At 40.7% G+C, this 11,836-nt stretch overlaps 1 pseudogene; it reads left to right on the top strand.

Annotated features, from left to right (window-relative positions):
- Positions 1-9,204: 9,204 nt before the first annotated feature.
- Positions 9,205-9,307, top strand: LOC130363363 (U2 spliceosomal RNA; annotated as a pseudogene).
- The last annotated feature ends 2,529 nt before the right edge of the window (positions 9,308-11,836 follow it).

Genomic DNA, 11,836 nt, shown 5'->3' with positions numbered 1-11,836 from the left:
GTCTCCATCTGCTGGTGGTATTGAATAAGCAATAGTGCAATGATAGGGTCTGAAAAAGAAGAAAAATAAGAAGCAGCAGCATAGGAAAAAAGGAGGAAAGAAGGAAAACATGGAGAGAAGAAAAAAAGAAGGTAAAAAAAAGGTGAAAACATGTTTAAAAAAAGTATTTCCATCTCTCTCTCTCTATATATGTATATATATATATATATATATATATATATATTTAAAAGAAAAAAAAATTATATATATGTATATATATATATATATATATATATATACATATAGAAAGAGAGATAGATAGATAGATAGATAGATACATAGATACATAGATACATAGATACATAGATACATAGATACATAGATACATACATAGATACATAGATACATAGATACATACATACATACATACATACATATGTGTGTATTGTTGGAGTTGCAAACATGGGTGCACTTGACAAACTCAGTGCGGCTATTCCCCATTGAAAGATTGTTGCATCCAGGACCCTTAGCACTGTGATATGCTACTCAATACCACTGGCATGGCCAGGTGTAAACAACATCTGACCTTTGTTGTGTATGTAACCATGGAGATTGTGATGTCACCTAGGCCCACCAAAGAACAGCCTTGTCAGAAGCAGCACTGCCATGAGCAGAAGCAGCAGATCCATAGGTTTTCAAATAAGCTGGATTTAACCAAGACAAGTGAGTCCAATAGGATGCAGGTATGTCCTCTATCCTTACAGCTTCCCGTGGCTGTTGGTTTTATACCGTTTGGGGACAGCCAAGGAGGCGTCAGCAGGCAACACAGGTAAGTGTGTGCTTGTGTGTGTGTGTGTGTGTGTGTGTGTGTGTGTTTCCTATGCAGATCCTAAACCCAGTATCAAATGCAAGTAGGAGGAGTAAGAAGGGTTCCTGCCAAAGCCAGGTTATGGATTGCATTTAAAAATGGTCCATCAGAGTGAAATGGACTACCATCTTCCTGCTTAGCAATAATGATATGGGTTTAGGGTCTGCTGTGTGTACTGGTGGGTGACTGCCACCCAGCCAGAGTGTGTATGGGAGGCTGCCAGCCAGCCTCCCTTCCTACAAGTAGTGATGGTGCATGTGAAGGGGACAGCGTTGGTTCCTCCCCTTTCAGAGTTATCACTTCTCATTCTTCCTTTTGGCTGGTATCAAATGTGGTGTCTGTTTATATCAGTTTAATATCTGATATGTCCCCTATCTGGTAGCATATATTAAGTGCACCACCAGGGTTCAGTGTTGGAAAGAAAGATTACCTGTTTGTTTGCTGCAGCTGCTTGCTGGCTAGTCCAGTGGGCCCCTACTGCAGGCAAAAGACAATAGGTGGTGCTGCTTGTGTCTGGCCCCTGTTGGAGCGACCAGGCACAGGACTGCTGCTGCTGAATGTCCTCTTTAATTGAATAAGCTCAGCAACCAGCACACCTGTGCAGGTTGGACATGACATGATAGGTAGCTGTCTTTCAGGTAGTGGGTGCTGAATCTTGTTAATTGACCATGCATTGGTACTGTGGTATTGGAATAATTAAAACAAATGTTGCCAGCCAGCCATCCATTGCAATAATGGATAGGACATCAGCTATGAGGCATTTGTTTGTACAAATTGCTGCTCACAACTAATGTTGTAATATAGTGTCTCCATCTGCTGGTGGTATTGAATAAGCAATAGTGCAATGATAGGGTCTGAAAAAGAAGAAAAATAAGAAGCAGCAGCATAGGAAAAAAGGAGGAAAGAAGGAAAACATGGAGAGAAGAAAAAAAGAAGGTTAAAAAAAAGGTGAAAACATGTTTAAAAAAGTATTTCCATCTCTCTCTCTCTATATATGTATATATATATATATATATATATATATATATATATTTAAAAGAAAAAAAAATTATATATATATATATATATATATATATATACATATAGAGAGAGAGAAAGAGATAGATAGATAGATAGATAGATAAACATACATACATACATACATACATACATACATACATACAACATACATACATACATATGTGTGTATTGTTGGAGTTGCAAACATGGGTGCACTTGACAAACTCAGTGCGGCTATTCCCCATTGAAAGATTGTTGCATCCAGGACCCTTAGCAGTGTGATATGCTACTCAATACCACTGGCATGGCCAGGTGTAAACAACATCTGACCTTTGTTGTGTATGTAACCATGGAGATTGTGATGTCACCTAGGCCCACCAAAGAACAGCCTTGTCAGAAGCAGCACTGCCATGATCAGAAGCAGCAGCACCATAAGTTTTCAAATAAGCTGGATTTAACCAAGACAAGTGAGTCCAATAGGATGCAGGTATGTCCTCTATCCTTACAGCTTCCCGTGGCTGTTGGTTTTATACCGTTTGGGGACAGCCAAGGAGGCGTCAGCAGGCAACACAGGTAAGTGTGTGCTTGTGTGTGTGTGTGTGTGTGTGTTTCCTATGCAGATCCTAAACCCAGTATCAAATGCAAGTAGGAGGAGTAAGAAGGGTTCCTGCCAAAGCCAGGTTATGGATTGCATTTAAAAATGGTCCATCAGAGTGAAATGGACTCCCATCTTCCTGCTTAGCAATAATGATATGGGTTTAGGGCCTGCTGTGTGTACTGGTGGGTGACTGCCACCCAGCCAGAGTGTGTATGGGAGGCTGCCAGCCAGCCTACCTTCCTACAAGTAGTGATGGTGCATGTGAAGGGGACAGCGTTGGTTCCTCCCCTTTCACAGTTATCACTTCTCATTCTTCCTTTTGGCTGGTATCAAATGTGGTGTCTGTTTATATCAGTTTACTATCTGATATGTCCCCTATCTGGTAGCATATATTAAGTGCACCACAAGGGTTCAGTGTTGGAAAGAAAGATTACCTGTTTATTTACTGCTGCAGCTGCTTGCTGGCTAGTCCAGTGGGCCCCTACTGCAGGCAAAAGACAATAGGTGGTGCCGCTTGTGTCTGGCCCCTGTTGCAGCGACCAGGCACAGGACTGCTGCTGCTGAATGTCCTCTTTAATTGAATAAGCTCAGCAACCAGCACACCTGTGCAGGTTGGACATGACATGATAGGTAGCTGTCTTTCAGGTAGTGGGTGCTGAATCTTGTTAATTGACATGGGGGTGTCATTGCTGTTGATTGACCATGCATTGGTACTGTGGTATTGGAATAATAAAAACAAATGTTGCCAGCCAACCATCCATTGCAATAATGGATAGGACATCAGCTATGAGGCATTTGTTTGTACAAACTGCTGCTCACAACTAATGTTGTAATATAGTGTCTCCATCTGCTGGTGGTATTGAATAAGCAATAGTGCAATGATAGGGTCTGAAAAAGAAGAAAAATAAGAAGCAGCAGCATAGGAAAAAAGGAGGAAAGAAGGAAAACATGGAGAGAAGAAAAAAAGAAGGTTAAAAAAAAAGGTGAAAACATGTTTAAAAAAGTATTTCCATCTCTCTCTCTCTCTCTCTCTCTCTCTCTCTCTCTCTCTATATATATATATATATATATATATATATTTAAAAGAAAAAAAAATTATATATATATATATATATATATATATATATATATATATATACATATAGAAAGAGAGAAAGAGATAGATAGATAGATAGATAGATAGATAGATACATAGATACATACATTACATACATTACATACATTACATACATTACATACATACATACATACATATGTGTGTATTGTTGGAGTTGCAAACATGGGTGCACTTGACAAACTCAGTGCGGCTATTCCCCATTGAAAGATTGTTGCATCCAGGACCCTTAGCACTGTGATATGCTACTCAATACCACTGGCATGGCCAGGTGTAAACAACATCTGACCTTTGTTGTGTATGTAACCATGGAGATTGTGATGTCACCTAGGCCCACCAAAGAACAGCCTTGTCAGAAGCAGCACTGCCATGATCAGAAGCAGCAGCACCATAAGTTTTCAAATAAGCTGGATTTAACCAAGACAAGTGAGTCCAATAGGATGCAGGTATGTCCTCTATCCTTACAGCTTCCCGTGGCTGTTGGTTTTATACCGTTTGGGGACAGCCAAGGAGGCGTCAGCAGGCAACACAGGTAAGTGTGTGCTTGTGTGTGTGTGTGTGTGTGTGTTTCCTATGCAGATCCTAAACCCAGTATCAAATGCAAGTAGGAGGAGTAAGAAGGGTTCCTGCCAAAGCCAGGTTATGGATTGCATTTAAAAATGGTCCATCAGAGTGAAATGGACTCCCATCTTCCTGCTTAGCAATAATGATATGGGTTTAGGGCCTGCTGTGTGTACTGGTGGGTGACTGCCACCCAGCCAGAGTGTGTATGGGAGGCTGCCAGCCAGCCTACCTTCCTACAAGTAGTGATGGTGCATGTGAAGGGGACAGCGTTGGTTCCTCCCCTTTCACAGTTATCCCTTCTCATTCTTCCTTTTGGCTGGTATCAAATGTGGTGTCTGTTTATATCAGTTTACTATCTGATATGTCCCCTATCTGGTAGCATATATTAAGTGCACCACCAGGGTTCAGTGTTGGAAAGAAAGATTACCTGTTTATTTACTGCTGCAGCTGCTTGCTGGCTAGTCCAGTGGGCCCCTACTGCAGGCAAAAGACAATAGGTGGTGCCGCTTGTGTCTGGCCCCTGTTGCAGCGACCAGGCACAGGACTGCTGCTGCTGAATGTCCTCTTTAATTGAATAAGCTCAGCAACCAGCACACCTGTGCAGGTTGGACATGACATGATAGGTAGCTGTCTTTCAGGTAGTGGGTGCTGAATCTTGTTAATTGACATGGGGGTGTCATTGCTGTTGATTGACCATGCATTGGTACTGTGGTATTGGAATAATAAAAACAAATGTTGCCAGCCAACCATCCATTGCAATAATGGATAGGACATCAGCTATGAGGCATTTGTTTGTACAAACTGCTGCTCACAACTAATGTTGTAATATAGTGTCTCCATCTGCTGGTGGTATTGAATAAGCAATAGTGCAATGATAGGGTCTGAAAAAGAAGAAAAATAAGAAGCAGCAGCATAGGAAAAAAGGAGGAAAGAAGGAAAACATGGAGAGAAGAAAAAAAGAAGGTTAAAAAAAAGGTGAAAACATGTTTAAAAAAGTATTTCCATCTCTCTCTCTCTCTATATATGTATATATATATATATATATATATTTAAAAGAAAAAAAAATTATATATATATATATATATATATATATATATATATATACATATAGAAAGAGAGAAAGAGATAGATAGATAGATAAATAGATAGATAGATACATACATACATACATACATATGTGTGTATTGTTGGAGTTGCAAACATGGGTGCACTTGACAAACTCAGTGCGGCTATTCCCCATTGAAAGATTGTTGCATCCAGGACCCTTAGCAGTGTGATATGCTACTCAATACCACTGGCATGGCCAGGTTTAAACAACATCTGACCTTTGTTGTGTATGTAACCATGGAGATTGTGATGTCACCTAGGCCCACCAAAGAACAGCCTTGTCAGAAGCAGCACTGCCATGAGCAGAAGCAGCAGATCCATAGGTTTTCAAATAAGCTGGATTTAACCAAGACAAGTGAGTCCAATAGGATGCAGGTATGTCCTCTATCCTTACAGTTTCCCGTGGCTGTTGGTTTTATACCGTTTGGGGACAGCCAAGGAGGCGTCAGCAGGCAACACAGGTAAGTGTGTGCTTGTGTGTGTGTGTGTGTGTGTTTCCTATGCAGATCCTAAACCCAGTATCAAATGCAAGTAGGAGGAGTAAGAAGGGTTCCTGCCAAAGCCAGGTTATGGATTGCATTTAAAAATGGTCCATCAGAGTGAAATGGACTCCCATCTTCCTGCTTAGCAATAATGATATGGGTTTAGGGTCTGCTGTGTGTACTGGTGGGTGACTGCCACCCAGCCAGAGTGTGTATGGGAGGCTGCCAGCCAGCCTCCCTTCCTACAAGTAGTGATGGTGCATGTGAAGGGGACAGCATTGGTTCCTCCCCTTTCACAGTTATCACTTCTCATTCTTCCTTTTGGCTGGTATCAAATGTGGTGTCTGTTTATATCAGTTTAATATCTGATATGTCCCCTATCTGGTAGCATATATTAAGTGCACCACCAGGGTTCAGTGTTGGAAAGAAAGATTACCTGTTTATTTGCTGCAGCTGCTTGCTGGCTAGTCCAGTGGGCCCCTACTGCAGGCAAAAGACAATAGGTGGTGCCGCTTGTGTCTGGCCCCTGTTGGAGCGACCAGGCACAGGACTGCTGCTGCTGAATGTCCTCTTTAATTGAATAAGCTCAGCAACCAGCACACCTGTGCAGGTTGGACATGACATGATAGGTAGCTGTCTTTCAGGTAGTGGGTGCTGAATCTTGTTAATTGACCATGCATTGGTACTGTGGTATTGGAATAATTAAAACAAATGTTGCCAGCCAGCCATCCATTGCAATAATGGATAGGACATCAGCTATGAGGCATTTGTTTGTACAAATTGCTGCTCACAACTAATGTTGTAATATAGTGTCTCCATCTGCTGGTGGTATTGAATAAGCAATAGTGCAATGATAGGGTCTGAAAAAGAAGAAAAATAAGAAGCAGCAGCATAGGAAAAAAGGAGGAAAGAAGGAAAACATGGAGAGAAGAAAAAAAGAAGGTAAAAAAAAGGTGAAAACATGTTTAAAAAAGTATTTCCATCTCTCTCTCTCTATATATGTATATATATATATATATATATATATATATATAAAAGAAAAAAAAATTATATATATATATATATATATATATATATATATATATACATATAGAAAGAGAGATAGATAGATAGATAGATACATAGATACATAGATACATAGATAGATAGATAGATAGATAGATAGATAGATAGATAGATACATACATACATACATACATATGTGTGTATTGTTGGAGTTGCAAACATGGGTGCACTTGACAAACTCAGTGCGGCTATTCCCCATTGAAAGATTGTTGCATCCAGGACCCTTAGCACTGTGATATGCTACTCAATACCACTGGCATGGCCAGGTGTAAACAACATCTGACCTTTGTTGTGTATGTAACCATGGAGATTGTGATGTCACCTAGGCCCACCAAAGAACAGCCTTGTCAGAAGCAGCACTGCCATGATCAGAAGCAGCAGCACCATAAGTTTTCAAATAAGCTGGATTTAACCAAGACAAGTGAGTCCAATAGGATGCAGGTATGTCCTCTATCCTTACAGCTTCCCGTGGCTGTTGGCTTTATACCGTTTGGGGACAGCCAAGGAGGCGTCAGCAGGCAACACAGGTAAGTGTGTGCTTGTGTGTGTGTGTGTTTCCTATGCAGATCCTAAACCCAGTATCAAATGTAAGTAGGAGGAGTAAGAAGGGTTCCTGCCAAAGCCAGGTTATGGATTGCATTTAAAAATGGTCCATCAGAGTGAAATGGACTCCCATCTTCCTGCTTAGCAATAATGATATGGGTTTAGGGCCTGCTGTGTGTACTGGTGGGTGACTGCCACCCAGCCAGCCTCCCTTCCTACAAGTAGTGATGGTGCATGTGAAGGGGACAGCGTTGGTTCCTCCCCTTTCACAGTTATCACTTCTCATTCTTCCTTTTGGCTGATATCAAATGTGGTGTCTGTTTATATCAGTTTAATATCTGATATGTCCCCTATCTGGTAGCATATATTAAGTGCACCACCAGGGTTCAGTGTTGGAAAGATTACCTGTTTGTTTGCTGCAGCTGCTTGCTGGCTAGTCCAGTGGGCCCCTACTGCAGGCAAAAGACAATAGGTGGTGCCGCTTGTGTCTGGCCCCTGTTGGAGCGACCAGGCACAGGACTGCTGCTGCTGAATGTCCTCTTTAATTGAATAAGCTCAGCAACCAGCACACCTGTGCAGGTTGGACATGACATGATAGGTAGCTGTCGTTCAGGTAGTGGGTGCTGAATCTTGTTAATTGACCATGCATTGGTACTGTGGTATTGGAATAATTAAAACAAATGTTGCCAGCCAGCCATCCATTGCAATAATGGATAGGACATCAGCTATGAGGCATTTGTTTGTACAAATTGCTGCTCACAACTAATGTTGTAATATAGTGTCTCCATCTGCTGGTGGTATTGAATAAGCAATAGTGCAATGATAGGGTCTGAAAAAGAAGAAAAATAAGAAGCAGCAGCATAGGAAAAAAGGAGGAAAGAAGGAAAACATGGAGAGAAGAAAAAAAGAAGGTAAAAAAAAGGTGAAAACATGTTTAAAAAAGTATTTCCATCTCTCTCTCTCTATATATGTATATATATATACATATATATATATATATATATATATATATTTAAAAGAAAAAAAAATTATATATATATATATATATATATATATATATATACATATAGAGAGAGAGAAAGAGATAGATAGATAGATAGATAGATACACATACATACATACATACATACATACATACATACAACATACATACATACATATGTGTGTATTGTTGGAGTTGCAAACATGGGTGCACTTGACAAACTCAGTGCGGCTATTCCCCATTGAAAGATTGTTGCATCCAGGACCCTTAGCACTGTGATATGCTACTCAATACCACTGGCATGGCCAGGTGTAAACAACATCTGACCTTTGTTGTGTATGTAACCATGGAGATTGTGATGTCACCTAGGCCCACCAAAGAACAGCCTTGTCAGAAGCAGCACTGCCATGATCAGAAGCAGCAGCACCATAAGTTTTCAAATAAGCTGGATTTAACCAAGACAAGTGAGTCCAATAGGATGCAGGTATGTCCTCTATCCTTACAGCTTCCCGTGGCTGTTGGTTTTATACCGTTTGGGGACAGCCAAGGAGGCGTCAGCAGGCAACACAGGTAAGTGTGTGCTTGTGTGTGTGTGTGTGTGTGTGTGTGTGTCCTATGCAGATCCTAAACCCAGTATCAAATGCAAGTAGGAGGAGTAAGAAGGGTTCCTGCCAAAGCCAGGTTATGGATTGCATTTAAAAATGGTCCATCAGAGTGAAATGGACTCCCATCTTCCTGCTTAGCAATAATGATATGGGTTTAGGGCCTGCTGTGTGTACTGGTGGGTGACTGCCACCCAGCCAGAGTGTGTATGGGAGGCTGCCAGCCAGCCTCCCTTCCTACAAGTAGTGATGGTGCATGTGAAGGGGACAGCGTTGGTTCCTCCCCTTTCACAGTTATCACTTCTCATTCTTCCTTTTGGCTAGTATCAAATGTGGTGTCTGTTTATATCAGTTTAATATCTGATATGTCCCCTATCTGGTAGCATATATTAAGTGCACCACCAGGGTTCAGTGTTGGAAAGAAAGATTACCTGTTTATTTACTACTGCTGCAGCTGCTTGCTGGCTAGTCCAGTGGGCCCCTACTGCAGGCAAAAGACAATAGGTGGTGCCGCTTGTGTCTGGCCCCTGTTGGAGCGACCAGGCACAGGACTGCTGCTGCTGAATGTCCTCTTTAATTGAATAAGCTCAGCAACCAGCACACCTGTGCAGGTTGGACATGACATGATAGGTAGCTGTCTTTCAGGTAGTGGGTGCTGAATCTTGTTAATTGACATGGGGGTGTCATTGCTGTTGATTGACCATGCATTGGTACTGTGGTATTGGAATAATAAAAACAAATGTTGCCAGCCAACCATCCATTGCAATAATGGATAGGACATCAGCTATGAGGCATTTGTTTGTACAAACTGCTGCTCACAACTAATGTTGTAATATAGTGTCTCCATCTGCTGGTGGTATTGAATAAGCAATAGTGCAATGATAGGGTCTGAAAAAGAAGAAAAATAAGAAGCAGCAGCATAGGAAAAAAGGAGGAAAGAAGGAAAACATGGAGAGAAGAAAAAAAGAAGGTTAAAAAAAAAGGTGAAAACATGTTTAAAAAAGTATTTCCATCTCTCTCTCTCTATATATATATATATATATATATATATATATATAAAAGAAAAAGAAAAAAAAATATATATATATACATAAAGAGAGAGTGAAAGAGATAGATAGATAGATAGATATAGATAGATACACATAGATACACATAGATACACATAGATACACATAGATACACATAGATACACACATAGATACACACATAGATACACACATACATACATACATACATACATACATACATACATATGTGTGTATTGTTGGAGTTGCAAACATGGGTGCACTTGACAAACTCAGTGCGGCTATTCCCCATTGAAAGATTGTTGCATCCAGGACCCTTAGCACTGTGATATGCTACTCAATACCACTGGCATGGCCAGGTGTAAACAACATCTGACCTTTGTTGTGTATGTAACCATGGAGATTGTGATGTCACCTAGGCCCACCAAAGAACAGCCTTGTCAGAAGCAGCACTGCCATGAGCAGAAGCAGCAGCACCATAGGTTTTCAAATAAGCTGGATTTAACCAAGACAAGTGAGTCCAATAGGATGCAGGTATGTCCTCTATCCTTACAGTTTCCCGTGGCTGTTGGTTTTATACTGTTTGGGGACAGCCAAGGAGGCGTCAGCAGGCAACACAGGTAAGTGTGTGCTTGTGTGTGTGTGTGTGTGTGTGTGTGTGTGTGCGTGTGTATTTCCTATGCAGATCCTAAACCCAGTATCAAATGCAAGTAGGAGGAGTAAGAAGGTTTCCTGCCAAAGCCAGGTTATGGATTGCATTTAAAAATGGTCCATCAGAGTGAAATGGACTCCCATCTTCCTGCTTAGCAATAATGATATGGGTTTAGGGCCTGCTGTGTGTACTAGTGGGTGACTGCCACCCAGCCAGAGTGTGTATGGGAGGCTGCCAGCCAGCCTCCCTTCCTACAAGTAGTGATGGTGCATGTGAAGGGGACAGCGTTGGTTCCTCCCCTTTCACAGTTATCACTTCTCATTCTTCTTTTTGGCTGGTATCAAATGTGGTGTCTGTTTATATCAGTTTAATATCTGATATGTCCCCTATCTGGTAGCATATATTAAGTGCACCACCAAGGTTCAGTGTTGGAAAGAAAAATTACCTGTTTATTTGCTGCTGCAGCTGTTTGCTGGCTAGTCCAGTGGGCCCCTACTACAGGCAAAAGACAATAGGTGGTGCCGCTTGTGTCTGGCCCCTGTTGGAGCGACCAGGCACAGGACTGCTGCTGCTGAATGTCCTCTTTAATTGAATAAGCTCAGCAACCAGCACACCTGTGCAGGTTGAACATGACATGATAGGTAGCTGTCTTTCAGGTAGTGGGTGCTGAATCTTGTTAATTGACATGGGGGTGTCATTGCTGTTGATTGACCATGCATTGGTACTGTGGTATTGGAATAATAAAAACAAATGTTGCCAGCCAACCATCCATTGCAATAATGGATAGGACATCAGCTATGAGGCATTTGTTTGTACAAACTGCTGCTCACAACTAATGTTGTAATATAGTGTCTCCATCTGCTGGTGGTATTGAATAAGCAATAGTGCAATGATAGGGTCTGAAAAAGAAGAAAAATAAGAAGCAGCAGCATAGGAAAAAAGGAGGAAAGAAGGAAAACATGGAGAGAAGAAAAAAAGAAGGTTAAAAAAAAAGGTGAAAACATGTTTAAAAAAGTATTTCCATCTCTCTCTCTCTCTATATATGTATATATATATATATATATATATATATATATATATATATATATTTAAAAGAAAAAAAAATTATATATATATATATATATATATATATATATATACATATAGAAAGAGAGAAAGAGATAGATAGATAGATAGATAGATACATACATACATACATATGTGTGTATTGTTGGAGTTGCAAACATGGGTGCACTTGACAAACTCAGTGCGGCTAT

This window comes from Hyla sarda, chromosome 3, assembly GCF_029499605.1.
Source record: "Hyla sarda isolate aHylSar1 chromosome 3, aHylSar1.hap1, whole genome shotgun sequence".
Classification (NCBI taxonomy): Eukaryota; Metazoa; Chordata; class Amphibia; order Anura; family Hylidae; genus Hyla; species Hyla sarda.
Note: the sequence above shows the minus strand (reverse complement) of the source record. Positions and strands in the feature narration are given on the sequence as shown.